A 20,780-nucleotide genomic window follows, 5' to 3' on the forward strand; every position below is an offset into this window, starting at 1 on the left:
TGTGTCTAAAATTAAGGAAGGTAGATGTGCTAAATTGAAATCACAATATAAATTCCTTTTTATTAAACCTCAAAATAGCTTCCATTCTAAACTTAAAATGTTGGCGCGAACAGATTATGTTAACATGTAAAATTCTTTTCACATTAAAATGACACAGTTTCGTGATTATTTCTGCAACATTTTATGCAACAAGAAGTAAACAGAACTTATGGACACATTACACTAAATAAAGCTTAGCAATGATAGGTACTCAATAAAGTTGTAATATTTCACTGAGCTCCATACACTGAAATAGAAAACACAAACAAACATTACGGCCTGGTGTAGGCATTGACTGTGCCGTATTTCACATTTTTGTGAAAAGCTATGTAAACTGTGAAATGTTCCTTATCGGTTGTAATAACTGTAAATGTCTAAAATACAATAATTTGAATCATAATATGGGCTAAGGAGACATTTGTAGTACCATAAATTGTAAGAAAGATAGGTTAGAGTTATTCTTCTTCCGAAACATCCAGGGACGTGAGTTTATAAAATATAATATATATACTTTATGAAAATAATATATAAACCTTATGTACGTATTTCATATTTCAATAGTGGAAGGAAGGTGTTAATTTTTCCAAAATAACACTATATCGAAAGTACAAAACATTCTATCGTCTGCTAAGGAAAGGTCTGTGATGAGGCGATAGTAGCGATCCTGGTGGTTGGCAACTATCTATGTTTGCATATTTAGTCAGTATTGAACTTCGTGACTGTATATAGTAAACTGAGGTATAACGAAGTTGATTAGGTAAAATTGGAACTCCAGCTGTTTAAAGTGTGTCCTCACTGTGTCTTTTTTTTTTATTCTCGACAAAAAATTGATCCTTAGTTCAGCATTTCAGCATGTGAGATTTACGTTGTACAAAACAATTGTTAGTCTGTGGGAAAACAAAATGACTTTCAAAGGGGAAAAGCACTAAAATTCATAATAGGCCTAGGCCTAACCCAAGCGTATAGCGATAAACATAAGAATTTGAAGGAACATAAAAAGGTAGTATAATAATAACAATAATAATAGTAGTAATAATAATAATAATAATAATAATAATAATAATCACCTTTGCTTTTTAACTTCGCTCCAGAATATGCCATTAGGAAAGTTCAGGATAACAGAGAGGGTTTGGAATTGAAGGGGTTACATCAGCTTCTTGTCTACGCGGATGACGTGAATATGTTAGGAGAAAATCCACAAACGATTAGGGAAAACACGGAAATTCTACTTGAAGCAAGTAAAGAGATAGGTTTGGAAGTAAATTCCGAAAAGACTAAGTATATGATTATGTGTCGTGACCAGAATATTGTACGAAATGAAACTATAAAAATTGGAGATTTATCCTTTGAAGAGGTGGAAAAATTCATATATCTGGGAGCAACAGTAACAAATATAAATGACACTCGGCAGGAAATTAAATTCAGGATAAATATGGGAAATTCCTGCTATTATTCGGTTGAGAAGCTTTTGCCATCTAGTCTGCTGTCAAAAAATCTGAAAGTTAGAATTTATAAAACAGTTATATTACCGGTTGTTCTTTATGGTTGTGAAACTTGGATGCTCACTTTAAGGGTGTTTGAGAATAAGGTTCTTAGGAAAATATTTGGGGCTAAGAGGGATGAAGTTACAGGATAATGGAGAAAGTTACACAACGCAGAACTGCATGCATTATATTCTTCACCTGACATAATTAGGAACATTAAATTCAGACGTTTGAGATGGGCAGGGCAAGTAGCACGTATGGGCGAATCCAGAAATGCGTACAGAGTGTTACTTGGAAGGCCGGAGGGAATAACACCTTTGAGGAGGCCGAGGCGTATATTGGAGGATAGTATTAAAATGGATTTGAGGGAGGTGGGATATGATGGCGGGGACTGGATTAATCTTGCTCAGGATAGGGACCGATGGCGGGCTTATGTGAGGGCGGAAATGAACCTGCGGGTTCCTTAAAAGCCATAAGTAAGTAAGTAATAATAATAATAATAATAATAATAATATATTGAAACAAACAAAATAACACTTAAAATACACAACTTGAAAACTTGATGTAAAGATTTGAATAATGTGAATTAATTATAGTATGGAGCCTCAAACGTTCTAAGGCCCACTCTGAATCATGCCGATAGTACGAATTATGTACGCTTTGTGTTGAGATTTCGCCAGTGCGGCCAGGTCTTGATCATGTTGAATAGGGCATTTCCTGGACACCCTGTACTTAGGACCTGTCTGTGCCCCAACAGCGTATAGTTTTTTGCTATGGATCCTCGTTTTACCCCGCATTCTATGAGAGATTTGGCAACTTCCAGCATTTTCGGTGTAGGTAGTTCATCTGAAAAAAAAAAATACAAACTATATTTCGTTCCATAATGTCTGACAGGAGAAGTAAACATTGTCGGCAGAGGAGGAGAGAAGTATAATTGCCATTCAATCAGTGGCAGAGGTGTCAGTCCATGCTTTTCTTGAAGTTGGGCGGGATAGAACGCTTCACACCGCTCAACTTCAAATGAAGCGTGGAATATGATCTCTGTCATTGGTTGAATAGCAATTATACTTCTCTCCTTCATTGCCGGCAGTGTTTACTTCTCCTATCATGTTTTCAAATTTCAAATTTATTCACAATTTACATTTTAAATAAAAACATATGAATAGATACCCGAAATGAGCTCGTGCTTGGGTACAGTCCAGTAGTCTACATAAATTTTACAGAGATCAATATTAATGTTAGTGATAGAAATAGTAATAATAATAATAATAATAATAATAATAATAATAATAGAATAACCTTGACGAAGATGATACAAAGATAGTAATACAAATTAATTAATTAATTAATAATAATAATAATAATAATAATAATAATAATAATATTAGCAATAAAACAAAAACATTTACGATAATAAAATAAATACTAAAACGGATAAAATAAAATATAAAACCACTTAGCGAGAGTTAACACAACTTAAATAAGCATATAATAACCAGTCATAGAAAACAGGTCAAGAAGGTGGTTAAGAAGAAACTAGCAAGACGTCCGGAGCCGACAAAGAGGGGAAGTAAAGAAGATTTGGGTAGTCCATCTACTTGTGAGGGAAAGGAAGGAAATAAGGAACCGCAGAACTACAGTCTACGAAGTTGGTGCTTAAGGCGGATGGAGTGATAAGTGTGGCAAAAGACATAGAAACAATAAAGTGAGTGTTCAAAGAGTAAGAGTAACTAGCAAAACAAGCGGAGAGAGAATGTATAAGCGAATAAGTGTCCAGAGAAACAAGAGTTGATAAAGGAAGTTACTAGAGAAAATTAGAAGTGTTTGTTAATAGTAATTGTTAGTGAAATGTTACTAATATTGGAGTGTCGACTAAGTTAGCGTACAATCAGAGAAATTGAAATGATAGGAAGACAGCAAGTATTTTAATGTAAGTTTACAAATGATTGTTGAGTTGACTTACAAAAATAGTGGCAAACGGAAAATTTATCGGAGTGAAAGGGAACAGTTTAACAAAATGAACATGTGATTCAGTGTTTAATGGAGAAATAGGGGATAAGAGTGATGACAGAAGTGAGGAGAGGTAGAACTGATTGTGATGAAAGTGAATGAGTATGATTAAATAGTGTTAGTAAAAGTTAGTTCAAAATTAGGGAAATTTTAGACGATAGGAAATACTTCAAATATACAGTAAGTAAACAGTAAAAGTGGTGAGGTGTTCATTAGAAAGAAGGAAAAATTTTAAGAGGAAAGGTTAGAAAGCAAATTGAGAGTATGTATTATAGTAATAGAGTAACAAAGGAAAACAAGATGACTGCACACGTCAATGAAAGTTTATTGTAATTAGAAGGTAATGGGGAGCACGAATACAGAGATGTGGTGGCGACCCATTACCAAATAAGAGTTGTAGAAATAAATATATCAATATCAATATAATAACCAGGAAAAAAAAAATGAACTCGAAAATCGTCAGAAAAGTTCGTTGTATCGCAGACAACAGCAACCTCCGTATTGACATTGTGTTATGCATTATTAGTAGTAGGGGGGAGCCGAAGGTCTACGTAACTGCCGTTTTCTTTGAATCTTCTCCTATATGTTAAGGAAGGAAGTATACATACTTTTGTAAAATCGTTTACACGCAGGATATCTTATAATTATGATCTGCTTCTTATTATCATTAAAACGTACTTAAATTGAATTATTGTGATGCGAAGTATATATACCTGGGCACACTCTACTACTAGATTTATTAAAACAACTAGCCGTACCCGTGCGCTCCGCTGCACCCTTTAGATATAAATATAAAGTAATTAAATTATTAAAATAGGACATTTGATCCAGGGAACATTCGTGTTTGATAGAAGGATAAATCGTTTAATATGTTACTTAATTTAAATTGCATCCAAATAATTAAAATGCGATCATTTTGGTCCAGAGAAACTCATTTGGTGCAATGACAATTCCTTTAACATGATTCTTAATTTTTATTACATGCAACCATAGTTTAATGAAGATTGACATCATTTAGAATTTAATGTGTTGTATTTTATTTCACTTGTTATAGGTTTCCATTGAATTATGGTAATAACTTAATTTTAACCCTTGTTTTCTACGTATTCAGTAAATGGCGCTTGGCCCACTATGGTTCTGATCCCTTCAAATAACTTAAATTATATTATATAATATTACATATTATATTATATTATATTATATTATATTATATTATATTATATTATAAAATATTACATTATATTATATTATATTATATTATATTATATTATATTATATTATATCAGAAGTTACTGTAATAACATTATAGCATTATGTCCATCTAGAGAAACTACACTTTCCAATGTGAAATAATAATTAATTATACAAATCGGTTAATTTAGCTTCCGATATTACTTCATACAAACACAAACATTATCTGTAGACTATCTTTCATAGCTTTCGATTGTTGCTGTCCAAGGCCCCTTATAGACGAAGTCATTTGTTTTTTAATTCATCACACGGCCTTAGATGGCAGTAATTTTAATTTTAAAACTCTTTATCTCATTAAATATCAGTCCTATCAAAATTTTTCAAGGAATAAAACTTATCGCAAATTATTTTTAAAGAAACTTTTGTTATGTAACAGTTTTCACAAAAATCAATAATAAGCGAGATATTTCGATTTATTTAATTCAGGCCCCCTTATAACCCCCCTTTTAAATTATGTATTTTGAATGCCATATAGCCTAAAATCTAAGTTACAACGAACTTAATTTGTATTCCAATTTTCATCGAAATCCGTTCAGCCATTATCGCGTGAAAAGGTAACATACATACATACATACATACATACAGACAGACAGACATACAAACAAAAATAAAAAAAAAAGCGATTTTCGGTTTCAGGGTGGTTAATTATATATGTTAGGACCAATTATTTTTGGAAAATCGAAAATTACCAGAAAAATTTCGGCTACAGATTTATTATTAGTATAGATAAATATTTTTTCCTAAACCTGTACATGCGATCATAGAGTAAAAAATTTCGAAATGTGGTATTTGTTTAGTACAAAATATGCAAATGTCACTCGCAGACGGCCTGGTTGGCGCAGTTGGTATATCGCTGGCCCTCTATGCCCGAGGTTGCGGGTTCGATACCGGGCGAGGTCGATGGCATTTAGGTGTGCTTTAATGCGACAGGCTCATGTCAGTAGATTTACTGGCATGTAAAAGAACTCCTGCGGGACAAAATTCCTGCACACCGGCGACGCTGATATAACGTCGGCAATTGCGAGCGTCGTTAAATAAAACATGGCATTAATGTCGCTCGTGTTTAACAGATATGTAGAGTAATTTTTCATCTGTGCAAAGTGAGCATATCACTGTCAGGTTAGACAGGTCATTGGCAAAGTGGTACCCAAATGTATTGTCGACAACTTAACATTGATAGATCTCGTCCAGACGAGTTTGACTCACTATAGCAGTCGCTTTGTCTTGTATAGTGCTAATCAGCAAACAGTGAGAGAAACTCAGTAGTAAATATAACTGAGTATAACATAAAAATAAATATTATATTTAAATACTTACATTGGAATTGCTCTTAAAAATTAAACACCTAATATTTATATTGAAACTTCGTTATCCTTCCACACTATACACGGGACTGAATATCTGTTGTTTCATATAGAAACAGAATTTGTTATCTAGTATATGGAACATGTGATTGCTTTGAGACAATAGCTGTAACTTACTGGTGTAGTCTCCGATGAAGCAGATGCCGATGCTGCGGGAGTTGTAATAGGGTGCGTGTGTCCCCACTACATCCCAGCCTCTACCTTCGTACACTTGTCATGTGCCACCAATGCAGAAACTGTAGGCAGAAGTACAAATGACACGTTTTAAACTCTGTGGATTTGGTAATCTGTCTTGTATTTAATTTAAACAGTAGATTATCGTTTCAGGATTTCAGTTCTGTTTTGTCTTTCAATTGAAAATTTGTTATGTATAGGTACTACATGTTCTTACACTGTAATACTTATAAATTTTGTCTTTAGCATGTGTTTTACATTTTCAGCGTCATTTTTATTGCTATAGAAATGAAATACAGTTTTACGTCGTCGATATTGTTGATTAAACTTTATATTTGACAGCAGTGTTCTTATGTAATTATAAAACATGAATGAAAAAAGAGAATGGAGGGAAAGGAGTAGATTGGGAGAAAGTGGGAAAGAGGATAAGGAAAAGACGCGGTGAAGAAGGGAAAGTGAAAAATAAAAGATGAGAAGATTAAAGTAATTCAGTACCAGGAAAGAAACAAGAGGAGACAAAGAGAGAGATCAGAAGGAGGGAGAATGAGAGTGGACTATGCAAAGGAAAAGAGAAGAGTGGGAACAAAGAGGAGAGAGAAGAGAAAATGTAGAAAAAGCGAGTAGCTAGAATAGAAGGAAAGAAGAGGAAAGAAAGATATGACGAAGAGAGGAACGAAGAACAAGGAGAAAGAATGAAGGGGAGAAAGAATGGAAATGAATATAAAAAAATTGAGGGATTGAAGGATAAAATGAGATCAACGTAAACGGAAGAGGATCAGCATAAAGAGAGCGAAAAGAGAAAAGAAGTAAGACCAGAACGAGAAGTGATAATTAATGAGGAGATGGTAATGAGAACATGAGGAGGAGGAGAACGAGGGGAGAAGGAGCAGAACGTGAGAAGGGAGGAGCAGAATCAGAACGAGAGGAGGAGAAACAGAACGAGAGGTGGAAGGGCAAAGCGAGATAAAAGGGGGAAAGAGGGGAGGAGTAGGAAAAAACGAGAGGAGGAGATTGTGAACAAGATAAGGAGAAGCAGAACGAGACGAAGAGAGGAACGAAAGGTGGAGAGGTAGAACGAGACGAGGAGCAGAACGAGAGGAGAAGGTAAAAACGAAAGGAGGAGATTCTGAACGAGAGGAGGAGAAGCAGAACGAGACGAGGAAAGGAACGAAAGGTGGAGAGGTAGAACGAGAGGAGGAGCAGAACGAGAGGAGGAGAAGCAGAACGAGACGAGGAGAGGAACGAAAGTTGGAGAGGTAGAACGAGACGAGGAGAGGAACGAAAGGTGGAGAGGTAGAACGAGACGAGGAGAGGAATCGAAAGGTGGAGAGATAGAACGAGACGAGGAGAGGAACGAAAGGTGGAGAGGTAGAACGAGACGAGGAGAGGAACGAAAGGTGGAGAGGTAGAACGAGAGGAGGAGAGGAACGAAAGGTGGAGAGGTAGAACGAGACGAGGAGAGGAACGAAAGGTGGAGAGGTAGAACGAGAGGAGGAGAGGAACGAAAGGTGGAGAGGTAGAACGAGACGAGGAGAGGAACGAAAGGTGGAGAGGTAGAACGAGAGGAGGAGAGGAACGAAAGGTGGAGAGGTAGAACGAGAGGAGGAGAGGAACGAAAGGTGGAGAGGTAGAACGAGACGAGGAGAGGAACGAAAGGTGGAGAGGTAGAACGAGACGAGGAGAGGAACGAAAGGTGGAGAGGTAGAACGAGACGAGGAGAGGAACGAAAGGTGGAGAGGTAGAACGAGACGAGGAGAGGAACGAAAGGTGGAGAGGTAGAACGAGAGGAGGAGAGGAACGAAAGGTGGAGAGGTAGAACGAGAAGAGGAGCAGAACGAGAGGAGATTCTGAACGAGAGGAGGAGAAGCAGAACGAAACGAGGAAAGGAACGAAAGGTGGAGAGGTAGAACGAGACGAGGAGAGGAACGAAAGGTGGAGAGGTAGAACGAGACGAGGAGAGGAATCGAAAGGTGGAGAGGTAGAACGAGACGAGGAGAGGAACGAAAGGTGGAGAGGTAGAACGAGACGAGGAGAGGAACGAAAGGTGGAGAGGTAGAACGAGACGAGGAGAGGAACGAAAGGTGGAGAGGTAGAACGAGACGAGGAGAGGAACGAAAGGTGGTGAGGTAGAACGAGACGAGGAGAGGAACGAAAGGTGGAGAGGTAGAACGAGAGGAGGAGAGGAACGAAAGGTGGAGAGGTAGAACGAGAAGAGGAGCAGAACGAGAGGAGATTCTGAACGAGAGGAGGAGAAGCAGAACGAAACGAGGAAAGGAACGAAAGGTGGAGAGGTAGAACGAGACGAGGAGAGGAACGAAAGGTGGAGAGGTAGAACGAGACGAGGAGAGGAATCGAAAGGTGGAGAGATAGAACGAGACGAGGAGAGGAACGAAAGGTGGAGAGGTAGAACGAGACGAGGAGAGGAACGAAAGGTGGAGAGGTAGAACGAGAGGAGGAGAGGAACGAAAGGTGGAGAGGTAGAACGAGACGAGGAGAGGAACGAAAGGTGGAGAGGTAGAACGAGACGAGGAGAGGAACGAAAGGTGGAGAGGTAGAACGAGACGAGGAGAGGAACGAAAGGTGGAGAGGTAGAACGAGAGGAGGAGAGGAACGAAAGGTGGTGAGGTAGAACGAGACGAGGAGAGGAACGAAAGGTGGAGAGGTAGAACGAGACGAGGAGAGGAACGAAAGGTGGAGAGGTAGAACGAGAGGAGGAGAGGAACGAAAGGTGGAGAGGTAGAACGAGACGAGGAGAGGAACGAAAGGTGGTGAGGTAGAACGAGACGAGGAGAGGAACGAAAGGTGGAGAGGTAGAACGAGACGAGGAGAGGAACGAAAGGTGGAGAGGTAGAACGAGAGGAGGAGAGGAACGAAAGGTGGAGAGGTAGAACGAGAAGAGGAGCAGAACGAGAGGAGATTCTGAACGAGAGGAGGAGAAGCAGAACGAAACGAGGAAAGGAACGAAAGGTGGAGAGGTAGAACGAGACGAGGAGCAGAACGAGAGGAGAAGGTAAAAACGAGAGGAGGAGAATCAGAACGAGACGAGGAGAGGAACGAAAGGTGGAGAGGTAGAACGAGAGGAGAAGGTAAAAACGAGAGGAGATTCTGAACGAGACGAGGAGAGGAACGAAAGGTGGAGAGGTAGAACGAGAGGAGAAGGTAAAAACGAGAGGAGATTCTGAACGAGACGAGGAGAGGAACGAAAGGTGGAGAGGTAGAACGAGAGGAGAAGGTAACAACGAGAGGAGGAGATTCTGAACGAGAGGAGGAGAAGAACGAAAAGTGGATTGGTAGAACGAGAGGAGAAGGAAGAAATAGAACGAGAGGAGGAGAAGCAGAACGAGACGACTAGGGGAACGAAAGGTGGAGAGGTAGAACGAGAGGATAAGAAGGGGAACGAATGGAGGAGATGGTAGGGAGGAGGAGAAGGACGACGAGATGAGGGGGAGGAAGATATAAGATGGAAAATTAGGCAAGGAGAAAGCGGAAAGATGGAGGAGAATGAGAGAGAGAGAGAGAGAGAGAGAGAGGAGAGCAGATGAAGGAAGTATAGAAAGAGAAACAGTGAAGAAGAGAAACGGGAGAAAGCAGTGGTGTAAGTAGTACTCATATTGATAATACACAACAGTCTAATTTAATCTAATGTTTTTTAGTGGACAATAGAATAGTGTGATACCACAGTCTACTATATACAGTCACGAAGCTTGAGGTGATTTTTTGCAAATCTCGTGATAAAGCGCTCCAAGCGGTTAGCAACTAGAAACAATAGACTGTCCACGGTCGACTTTGGACTGAATCGTATTTCCATCGAGTGCTAGCTCGTTGCGTATTTCACATTGATGCTTGTGAAATATTCGTTATTGGTGGTAATGAAAATGTTAATGGCTAAAATACAATAATTGGAATAATAATATTTTACTAGAGACGTAGAAAAACTAAGTTTGGTTTAATGAAATTTATTGTTCACGTTTTATTTTCAATTCTGGTGGGATTATTATTGCTTAGGCCTACTTTTTTTTTTCAAAGGATATGTTTTTAATTATAGCTGTTAATTTTGTTGTTATTTTTATTTGTTACTTTATTAGAGACGTAGAAAAAGTCTGTTACAATAAAATTTATTAATGACGTTTTATTTCCAATTCTGGTGTGATTATTATTGCTTAACCCCAACTACGTAAGCCTACACTACAAGTACCGGTACACGTACATAAGTTAATCCATTAATTCATATTTCCGTTATTATTGTTGTAAAGGGAAATGCAAATTAATATTTATTGGTTTCATAGTTAATTATCGCTATAATCTTGAATGAGTGAAGCGATTATAGTAAATTTCAGTTCGTTTTGCACAAACAAAAATAATATTAACCTATTTCTTGCAGGTATTTTCGATATGTATCAAATATGAATGAGGTCTCGCCCACCTCTCCTCCATCTTTCCGCTTTCTCCTTGCCTAATATTCCATCTTATCTCTTCGTCCCCCTCATCTCGTCGTCCTTCTCCTCCTCCCTACCATCTCCTCCATGCGTTCCCCTTCTTATCCTCTCGTTCTACCTCTCCACCTTTCGTTCCCCTAGTCGTCTCGTTCTGCTTCTCCTCCTCTCGTTCTATTTCTTCCTTCTCCTCTCGTTCTACCAATCCACTTTTCGTTCTTCTCCTCCTTTCTTTCTGCTTCTCCTCCTCTCGTTCAGAATCTCCTCCTCTCGTTGTTACCTTCTCCTCGTGTATGACTAGTCAGTTTGTTTTTATACCATTAAGTACGAGAAAAATTCGTACCGGCACCGGGAATCGAACCCAGGACCTCTCAGCTGTGCGCGCTGAGTGCTCTCTAACCAACTGAGCTATGCCGGGACCCGATTCACGACGCCGGCCGAACTCCTCTCGTAGTATCGTGTTACGGCCTTACTGCCTGCACTTGAGACGATACACATCATATATGTACAGGAGCGCATATTACATGACTTTATGGCCATATTCAACAACAGTTTCTTTAAACTGTTAACATCATATATGCATCAAATATGAATGAGGTCTCGCCCACCTCATTATATTTTGCTCGACTAGTATATTTGCATTTGCATTTTTACTACATATTGAGCTTCGCGACTGTATATAGTAGACTGTGGTGATACTCACTGGTAGCCGATGTCGTTCCAGTTCTGCTTATTCTTGTGGTGCTTCTGTATCGCTTTCATGGACCTCTCGCAGGCAGTGCCGGTGCTACAGAAGCCGGGCTTGTACGTGTGGTGGATCACCACGAACGGAACGGGGCGGCGCATAGGCGTGCGTCTCCTCGGCGGGGACGCGCCCCACTGTGAGCGCCACACCATATTGGGACACGCCGACACTGCACACACACATTGATTGATTGCATTGAAACAGGAGAAATTTGAAAGATACGCAAAACGCGTCCTCGCAAAGGATTCGGGGCTGAAAGAAACTGATTGTGTGAGCTCCAAGCCTGTTGGCCACTTGTCTCACTCCGGGTTACACTGCTCCACTGAAGGAGGTCTATAAAATGTTGAAGGGGGAAAGCCGAAAATGGACGTAACCTCTTAAGTACCACATACGCGAGGGGAGGGGAATGTGATCAAACTGATCACTGGACAGAAGGAAGAAGAAATGGCGGAAAGTGTAAGTCTGCACATTGAAAGGAACTTGTCATTTCGCAGTGCAGGTGGAGTCGAGTAGACTCGCTTGTTTGCTGTTCGATCGGAGGTGTAAGCTTGCACGGATAAATCGCAATATAGCGAACGCCAGTAGGGGAAGTTATCCCCACCCACATGAAATGTGCATTCGACACAACATCGCCTATCACGTAGAGTGTCTGATGAGCTAGTAGGAGAAAAGTTGAAGGGGTCGTGGGCGGAGCTTCTACGTTCGCTATATTGCGATTTGCCCGCTCGCACATGGAAAGAAGTTTTGCCATTTCGCAGTGCATGTGGAGTCGAGAAGACCCGTTCGTCTGCTGTTCGATGACTAAGGCAAATGAAGGCCGTCGGAAGAGACGCCGCTAATTCTAATCTGCAAATTTATATGGAAGTGAGCACTTTATTTGTGGTGTTGGGACGTTAGTTGTGGTGCCATCTGTCGATTGATGGCCGGTTTCACCAACCTTCGTTATCATTATAACGTCTCGTTAAATAATTTAATGACACGTTAGTCAGTTTTTGTGTTTCACCAAGTATAATTATTGCTAACGCATCTTTAAATTCATCGTTAATTTATTAGGACCTATTCGTCGCGTTAAAACAGTAACGATGCGTTAAGAAGTCAACAACATGGCGGACGTAATTATTCGATGATGAAGTTCTTTATTTAGAACTTCAACATAACGACGAACTTATATGTTGTAATAACACTCGGAATAATCATTTTGAAGATTAAGTGATAAAGAATTCCACGAAAGCTACACATTAAGGTAGGGTTCTAGAAGAAACTGAATACCGGTATACTGCATAGGTTAGAATACGACAGATAGAAATCACCCACTTAACGCCTCTTCAACATATTCTTCTCGCTTTAAGATAACGTTGCGGGAAGTTTTGAAATGGTAATTGATGATATGAACGGGGTATCAAAAGCTGTATTGTCTAGATATGTGAATAAAGTATCAGACGTACTATCAACATTACAATAGTCATTATTTCTATAGGCCTAATAAGCTTATAGCTAAATTTTATGTTGTCATAGACAACATAGATTGTGTACATGTTCCAATCGTATATCCTGGCAGTAATATAGCCAAAAGATTCTGCAATAGAAGATCATATTTTTCCTTAAATATTCAAACAATTTCATAGGCCTATGTAACGCTCCGTATAGAAAAGTTGTGGCTAAACTAGCGCTGAGGTACCTAGTTTCCTTCGTACTCTGCTTATACACCTTGCACATATGAATCTGTGACAAGTTACGTTTGATTAGTTTAGGTTTTTGTTATGCCTTGCATATATGATCAAATGCATTACCACAAAAAAAAGCCCTTATAAATTCAACGATTTTCACTTCTGAAACCAGCAGAACTACCTTAGCGCTAGTTTATTGAAATTGTAATAGATTAGAATACGACAGATAGGAATCACCCACTTAACGCCTCTCTAACAGATTCTTCTTGGTTTAAGATAATGTTACGGTCTACACGGATAGCACAACATTGCCTTTTAAATGGAAAGGGTGCAAAGAGATTTTCTTTTAGGCGACAATGGATACCCCTGAAAATCCAATTTAATGACACCTCGCCTGAATCCTGCCACACAAGCATGGCAAAATTGTTACAGGGTACTAATAAATTTGCATGAAATACAGTGGAAAAGTAGTATGCAATTTATGGAAGAGGCGATTTCCCGTCCTAAATTTAGGCCTAATATAACTGCTTAGAATGCTTTGTATATAATTAAGTGTCGCATCAATTTTGAAGCTGTCGACCTTATAGTCCGCTAAATTTTCTTAGATTTCCTTTAGAAGTTACAATTTAACTGCTCTACATTCCTATTATTTACATTTAGAAGCAGCTGTCTTTTTTTTTTTAATTGCGGTGTGACAACATACTGTATTTAGGAAGATGCTCTTAAAATCACTGCCTCTTACCCGTTTGCCTATGATTGTTTCCTCATGCCAAACAAAGTCAGCCATGTTCATATGTAACCAATGAAATTCGCGATTTCGAAGCCATGGTCGTATGAAAAACAAAACATGCAAGATACAAGTACAAAATCCCCTCGTTAGTAAACGCCTGTTAATTTTAAAGATACGAGGCTTAGTGAAACAGTCAACTTTTAAAGATCCCGTTAAAATTAAACGATCCATTTGTTGACAAGTCGTTTGTGCTGATTTAAAGAAGCTTGGTGAAACCGGCCATCAGTCATGTAAGTTTAAGGTTCCGGTGAAGTCCCATTAGAGTGCCCTTTCAATCTCCTCAGACTGATGCTATCAGTCAGAATGAATGACGTCAACGTTGTTCTCGTTAATGCTGTTGTAATGTTTATGAATATTGATGGCACCGGCTACAAGTTTATTGTTTTAATTATGTTCACACAGTTTTTAACAAAATGAAAAAAAAAAAGAGGAAAATGATAGAAAAAGACAATTTCCCGTAACCTATCAAGTGATTGTAGCCAATTCTGAAGACAGTCTACCAGAAACAACATATGCGCTTAATAAAATGACAAGAAAATATGTTATTATGATAGGTCTACCTATTAATAAAAGTTACTAGTCTTTTGAGGTGCACAAAATATACGTTCTGAAATAATACCAGGAATATGAAAAATTGCATGGAACAAGTTAATCTTAAATTGCTACTAAGGATAGGCTATACATTGCCAATAGGAATTTTATTTTGATGAAATAAAGAAAATGGGAACTTTTAACTACCGGCATTTGAATGGAACAATAACGAGTGTATTACAAAATAAAACAAGAAAAGATACTATATTAAAACTCTGTCATGTCTATGCCAAAGGTTCTGTACGGGGAGTAATATATGGGCGATGACGCAAAGAGTTAAAAGAAGACCGCAATCAAACGAAATAAGAACAATACTAGGATTCCTAAAAATTAAATAGAAACAAGTACATACACAATGAATTAAAGGTATTAAAAGAATATAGAAGTGGAAAGCCCACATCCAAAAGCATGATTCATATCAGAGTGCCCTATAAAATAAATAACTGTGTCCAACAGGGAGAAAAGCATAGGGCGTCCGAGAAAACATTAAATAGATAAAAAATATCTAAATTTCTACAGGATAAAAATATTGCCTAAGGCATGAAGGATGATGATGATAGTCGACCTGGTTGGCGAGTTGGTATAGCGCTGACCTTCTATGTCCAAGGTTGCGGGTTCGATCCCGGGCCAGTTCGATGGCATTTAAGTGTGCTTAAATGCGACAGGCTCATGTCAGTAGATTTACTGGCATGTAAAAGAACTCCTGCGGGACAAAATTCCGGCACATCCGGCAACGCTGATATAACCTCAGCAGTTGCGAGCATCGTTAAATAAAACATAACATTTAACATGATGATGATTATTATTTACTTTCAAGGTTTGTTTGTTTGAGACCTTTTATGCATGGATCTTTATTAAAGCTGTTGTATAGTAGAGAAAAGTTCGAGATTTTGACGATTTGAAACAACATATCGTTGAAGCTGTTGCGCTAATAACGTTAGTAAGTTAAGCACTTGTCAAGAGCTAAGAATGATGCCCACAAAGAAGTGTACCAACGTAGGTACATAAGACTAATTGAGTTACTGTTTGCAATATACAGGTTGAGCCGTGAGTAATGTCATTAATTTCAGGAGCTTATTCTCTGAGATCTTTCAGACAAAAAAGTTTAATACAATTTTGCTCGTTTTTGCTTCCCTGAAATTAATGCCATTAGTTACGGTTAATTCTGCATAAAAATTAATTTAATAAACCTTATAGTTAGGATAGATGAGTCAAACATTTTTGTAAATGGAAATCGTTGTCACTTACTTGCTATATGTACGGCGATAAGAAGGCACAGCACTGTTGGAACAAAGGAGCGCATGTTACTTCTGTGTTTGCTGGATGGTTCACAAAATATCGAACGCATTTCACTCCAGCTTCTTACTATCCTAAGAATCGGAACTAAGCTTACTTAGTACTTCATTGTCTGCTTGCGCGCTGCAAAAATCTTATACGAACTCTTATTGGACTGGATGTAGCAAATTAATATAAGAGTGAAGGCAAATACTCAGGAAAACCACTTCCTAAAATATTAGGTATCTCTGCATCCGTTGATGGGACATCCTTCACTGTTTTTCCCTTTCTTTTGTCTCTGTGTTCTTTAGTTCGTTCTTATCGGGATGATATCTATTTCTCGGCTATGCTGTCCTCTAGTCCATTTTATTATACTCTACTTTCATCTAGTCTGTTGTCTCTCCTGATGTTCTGTCATACCCTTTCCTCTGCTTTTCTCTCCTGTACTTTATCTCTTACTTTATCCGTACTTATCCTCTATCGTTTTATCCTCTCATTCGTTGTCTCATGTTTGTTCCCTTCTGGACTAATTTTCAATTTTATCCTCCATTCTCATCTTTGCTATGCCCTTTTACTATTGGACATTAGTTTTACCATGTTTTACTTCTGACAATTGACTTATTTTGTATAAGGTCATTGAAAAGTCATTTCAAACTTTAAGGTATTATAATAATATTATAATACTAGCCGTACCCGTGCGCTCCGCTGCACCCGTTAGAAATAAATATAAAGTAATTACATAATTAAAATAGGACGTTTGATCCAGGGAACATTCGTGTTTGATAAAAGGATAAATCGTTTAATATGTTACTTAATTTAAATTGTATTTAAAATATTAAAATGCGATCATTTTGATCCAGAGACCACTCATTTGGTGCAATGACAATTCCTTTAACATGTTATTAATTGTTATTACCAATTATTTTGGAAAAGCGAAAATTAACAGAAAAATTTTGGCTACAGATTTATTATTATGTTTATATTATATTATGTAAAAAGTGTGTTGATAACGGATGTACTCGAATTAGAAAGTTTTTAATTTGTTGTGGGAGCTCTTGAATCTCAGGAGGAATAGCTTTTACAACAACGCAACATAATCTGCTTGGCTTATTACCCCATTTTTTTGCATTGCATTTATTACATATATATTTTATGTATTTTAACACGATTCAATTGAGCATAGTTAAAATTTGAATTATAAAATAATGGATTGCTAAGCTAACGTACTATTACTGCATACTAAATCAATACACTCTCGTTGTTCGTTAATTCTCTGAGATAAAAATGAATATGTTCATGAACATTATTTTAAGAAATACAGGAAATGAATATACAGAATAACGTATCTAGTTTTCTGTGCATAAGAAGCTATTTTAATCTTACCTGTCCTCAATTCACTCACAAGTTACTGTAATAACATTATAGCATTATGTCCATCCAGAGAAACTACACTTTCCAATGATGAAGTAATAATTAATTATACAAATCGGTTAATTTAGCTTCCTATATTACTTCATACAAACACAGAAACATTGTCTGTAAGCTATGTTTCATAGCTTTCGATTGTTGTGTCCAAGGCCCCTTATATACGAAGTCATTTGTTTTTTATTTCAATACACCGCCTTAGATGGCAGTTATTTTAATTTTAAAACTAATTTATCTCATTAAATATCAGTCCTATCAAAATTTTTCAAAGAATAAAACTTATCGAAAATTATTTTTAAAGAAACTTTTGTTATGTAACATTTTTCACAAAAATCAATAATAATCGAGATATTTCGATTTATTTAATTCAGACCCCCTTATAACCCCCCTTTTAAATAACGTATTTTGAATGCCATATAGCCTAAAATCTAAGTTACAACGAACTTAATTTATATTCCAATTTTCATCGAAATCCGTTCAGCCATTATTATCGCGTGAAAAGGTAACAGACAGACAGACACACAGACATACAAACAAAAATTAAAAAAAAAACTATTTTCGGTTTCAGGATGGTTAATTATACATGTTAACACCAATTATTTTTGGAAAATCGAAAATTACCAGAACAATTTTGGCTACAGATTTATTATTAGTATAGATGTGAGAAAAAAAATCGAACCGAAAACATCGCTGTGTTGGGCAAATATTGAGGTCGGCTGTTTACAAAACTTGGGAATATGTCTGCCGTTCTCTTTTCCAACAAACACAATTGTTTCTGTGACAGCATGTACAGTCCTAGAAGAAAGTTTTGTCGCACAGATACTTTATAAGTCCCAGAAAGGAGGCAATGCGCATGATCAGAGGACGGGCGACCTGGTTCACAAGTGGACTAGTTGAGGTAATAAAATGAATTTTGTTTCGTTGTATGTGATGGCTTTGTGTAATTATGGATGAAACTTCAACTTCAAATAGTATACACAATACAAAATCCTTCGTAAATTCTAATATCCGTAATAAACAGTTCACAACCAGAGGAATTCATATTCACATCAATCGATGTCACAATAAGGACTCTTTATCCCAAGCTGTTTCTAATGAGGAAACTACTCTTAATACTCAAAATTCAGGTAAAAATGTACCGCCATCTTTTTAAAAGCGTTGGCCGTCGTATTATAGTCTACGTGCCCATCCTTAAGTACATAGAAATATTATCAATCAATCATAGCCTATAATAATACTGTACTCAATAATGAATTAAAAAATTCTTCGTCTTAGCCCGTTTCTTCTACATCTACGTCTGATTCCCTACATGATAATTTTGATCTTGTGTATTGGGATACACAACTCAACACCTTAGCTTGTTTAGATGCCTCAGGCAATGCCGTCTTTGATAAATGTGTTGAAAAATATTGTCACTATCTTAACTTCTTTTAATAACTTATTATCATAATACGTTGATGTCTTAAATTGACTGAGCATATTGGGAATTAAATCAATAGCTTTCCCAAAATACACTGTGAAAGTTTCATATAAAACTATTTTTATAACGAAAAGGAATAAAAAACGAGCAAAATGTATTAAACTTTTTTGTTTGAAATATCTCGAAGAGTAACTCCCTGAAATTAATGTCATTACTTACGGTTCACTTTGTATATGGTCAATCTTACTTTGATTTACCTTGAATGAAAACGTTTACTTCAGGATGTGCGAAAATGGTGCGAAATGTTCAACAATGGGCGAACAAATGTCCACGATGAAAATCGCACCATTTTCTCACATTTCTTTCATTCATTACAGTATCACGATACACTTCTTTCAATTGCCGGTAAATTTCTGCAGGTTTCAAATGTCGGGCATTCAAAAATCGAATGACACTCCTCACCTCACAGTCGGCGGGATTATCAATCACGTCGTTCATTTTGAAGTAACACAAAATGCACAATGGCGACTTGTTGCAACCAGTACTCACAACATTATGAGAACACATGTTAAGGAAGCCAGTTGACCTTCAAACAAGGAAGGGGAGTCAGCTGCGCCGCGGGTATGCGCGAACGGTCGTTACTTCCTGGATACCCCTCGTATATACACAGGAAAACCAAAATAAAATTATATAAGACCCTTATTAGACCTGTATACCTTATTTCATTTCAAGGAGTGCAGTTCGGTGGCTCCTTTGAACACCGAACTGCACTCCTTGAAATAAAATAAGGTATACTAATGTATGGAGTCGAGACCTGGGCTATAAATAAAGAAGATGAAAATAAGCTAGCAGCATTTGAAAGAAAGATCCTGAGAAGAATATACGGCCCTGTGTGCGAAATGGGAAAGTGGAGAATAAGATACAATTCTGAACTATATAAAATATTTAACGACCCTGATATAGTAAGAGAAATTAAAGCAAGAAGAATACAGTGGCTGGGCCATTTATATAGAACAGAGGAACAATACCCAGCTAGAATGTTGGCCTTCAATACTATTTATGGCAGCCGAAGAGTTGGAAGACCTCCAGTGAGGTGGTTGCAGTCTGTAGAGGATGACCTGTTGAGGAGTGGTGTGGGAGTATGGAGGAGAGCAGTAAGTGATAGGATGAGATGGAGGACAATTGCTGGGGCGGTCAAGGCTGGCAAACGGCTGTACCACGAGAAGAAGAAGAAGAAGAAGAAGAAGAAGAAGATACATGCCAACCGTCACTTAACGTCTTTTCAAAGTCCGTTACTAGATAGGCGAATTCCGTTTCTCCTAATCACAGATTTCTTACTACTTATGAATATCTTTTCGACTTTTTTATAAACGCATTGCAATATTTTAGAACATTAACTGCTATTTTGATAGATAGCAGATCAATAGAGAAAATGCTACAGGACAGATGTCTATATTTTGCGTATAAATATCTCTTCTTATCTATTGTTTTTCGTGTCTCCTGCTTTCCTGTTCAGTTCTCTACTGTGTACTCTTATCTTCTTTTAAAAATTTCTCATCTGTTCTTTCGTGTTTTCTTCGCTCTCCTGTACCATCCTATTCTACCCTTTCCTATACTTTTGTCGACCTGGTTGGCGTAGTTGGTATATAGCATTGGCCTTGTATGCCCGAGGTTGCGGGTTCGATCCCGGGCCAGGTCGGTGGCATTTAAGTGTGCTTAAATGCGACTCATGTCAGTAGATTTACTGGCATGTAAAATAACTCCTGCGGGACAAAATTCCGGCACACCGGCGACGCTGATATAACCTCGGCAGTTGCAAGCGTCATTAAATAAAACATAACATTAACATTAACCTCTACTTTTCTGCCATATTAGGGCCTATATTCTCAGACCCTTTGCTTTCTTCTCTTGTCCTCTGTTTGTTCCTCCTGTCTTCGCTCTCCTCTCATCTATCTTCGCTTGTCTTCTGTTCCCATCTTCCGCCTTCCCCTCTGCTCATCTTCCTTCTCCTCTACTTTTTCCTTTCTTGCTTTCATATCCCCTCTCTTTTCATCTTATATTCTGTCTGATTTCCTCTTCTTCTTGATTTTACTGTCATCTTCAGCAACCGCA

At 37.8% G+C, this 20,780-nt stretch overlaps 1 protein-coding gene and 1 pseudogene across 2 annotated transcripts in view; one reads left to right on the top strand and one right to left on the bottom strand.

The window, feature by feature from the left end:
* LOC138701288 (trichoplein keratin filament-binding protein-like) overlaps positions 1 to 20,780 on the top strand; it is a 354,032-nt gene that overhangs the window by 161,639 nt on the left and 171,613 nt on the right. The gene's annotated exons all lie outside the window — the stretch shown is intronic.
* Positions 2,015 to 15,962, bottom strand: LOC138701293 (peptidoglycan-recognition protein SB1-like; annotated as a pseudogene).

The sequence above is a fragment of the Periplaneta americana genome, chromosome 6 (genome assembly GCF_040183065.1).
Source record: "Periplaneta americana isolate PAMFEO1 chromosome 6, P.americana_PAMFEO1_priV1, whole genome shotgun sequence".
Taxonomy (NCBI): Eukaryota; Metazoa; Arthropoda; class Insecta; order Blattodea; family Blattidae; genus Periplaneta; species Periplaneta americana.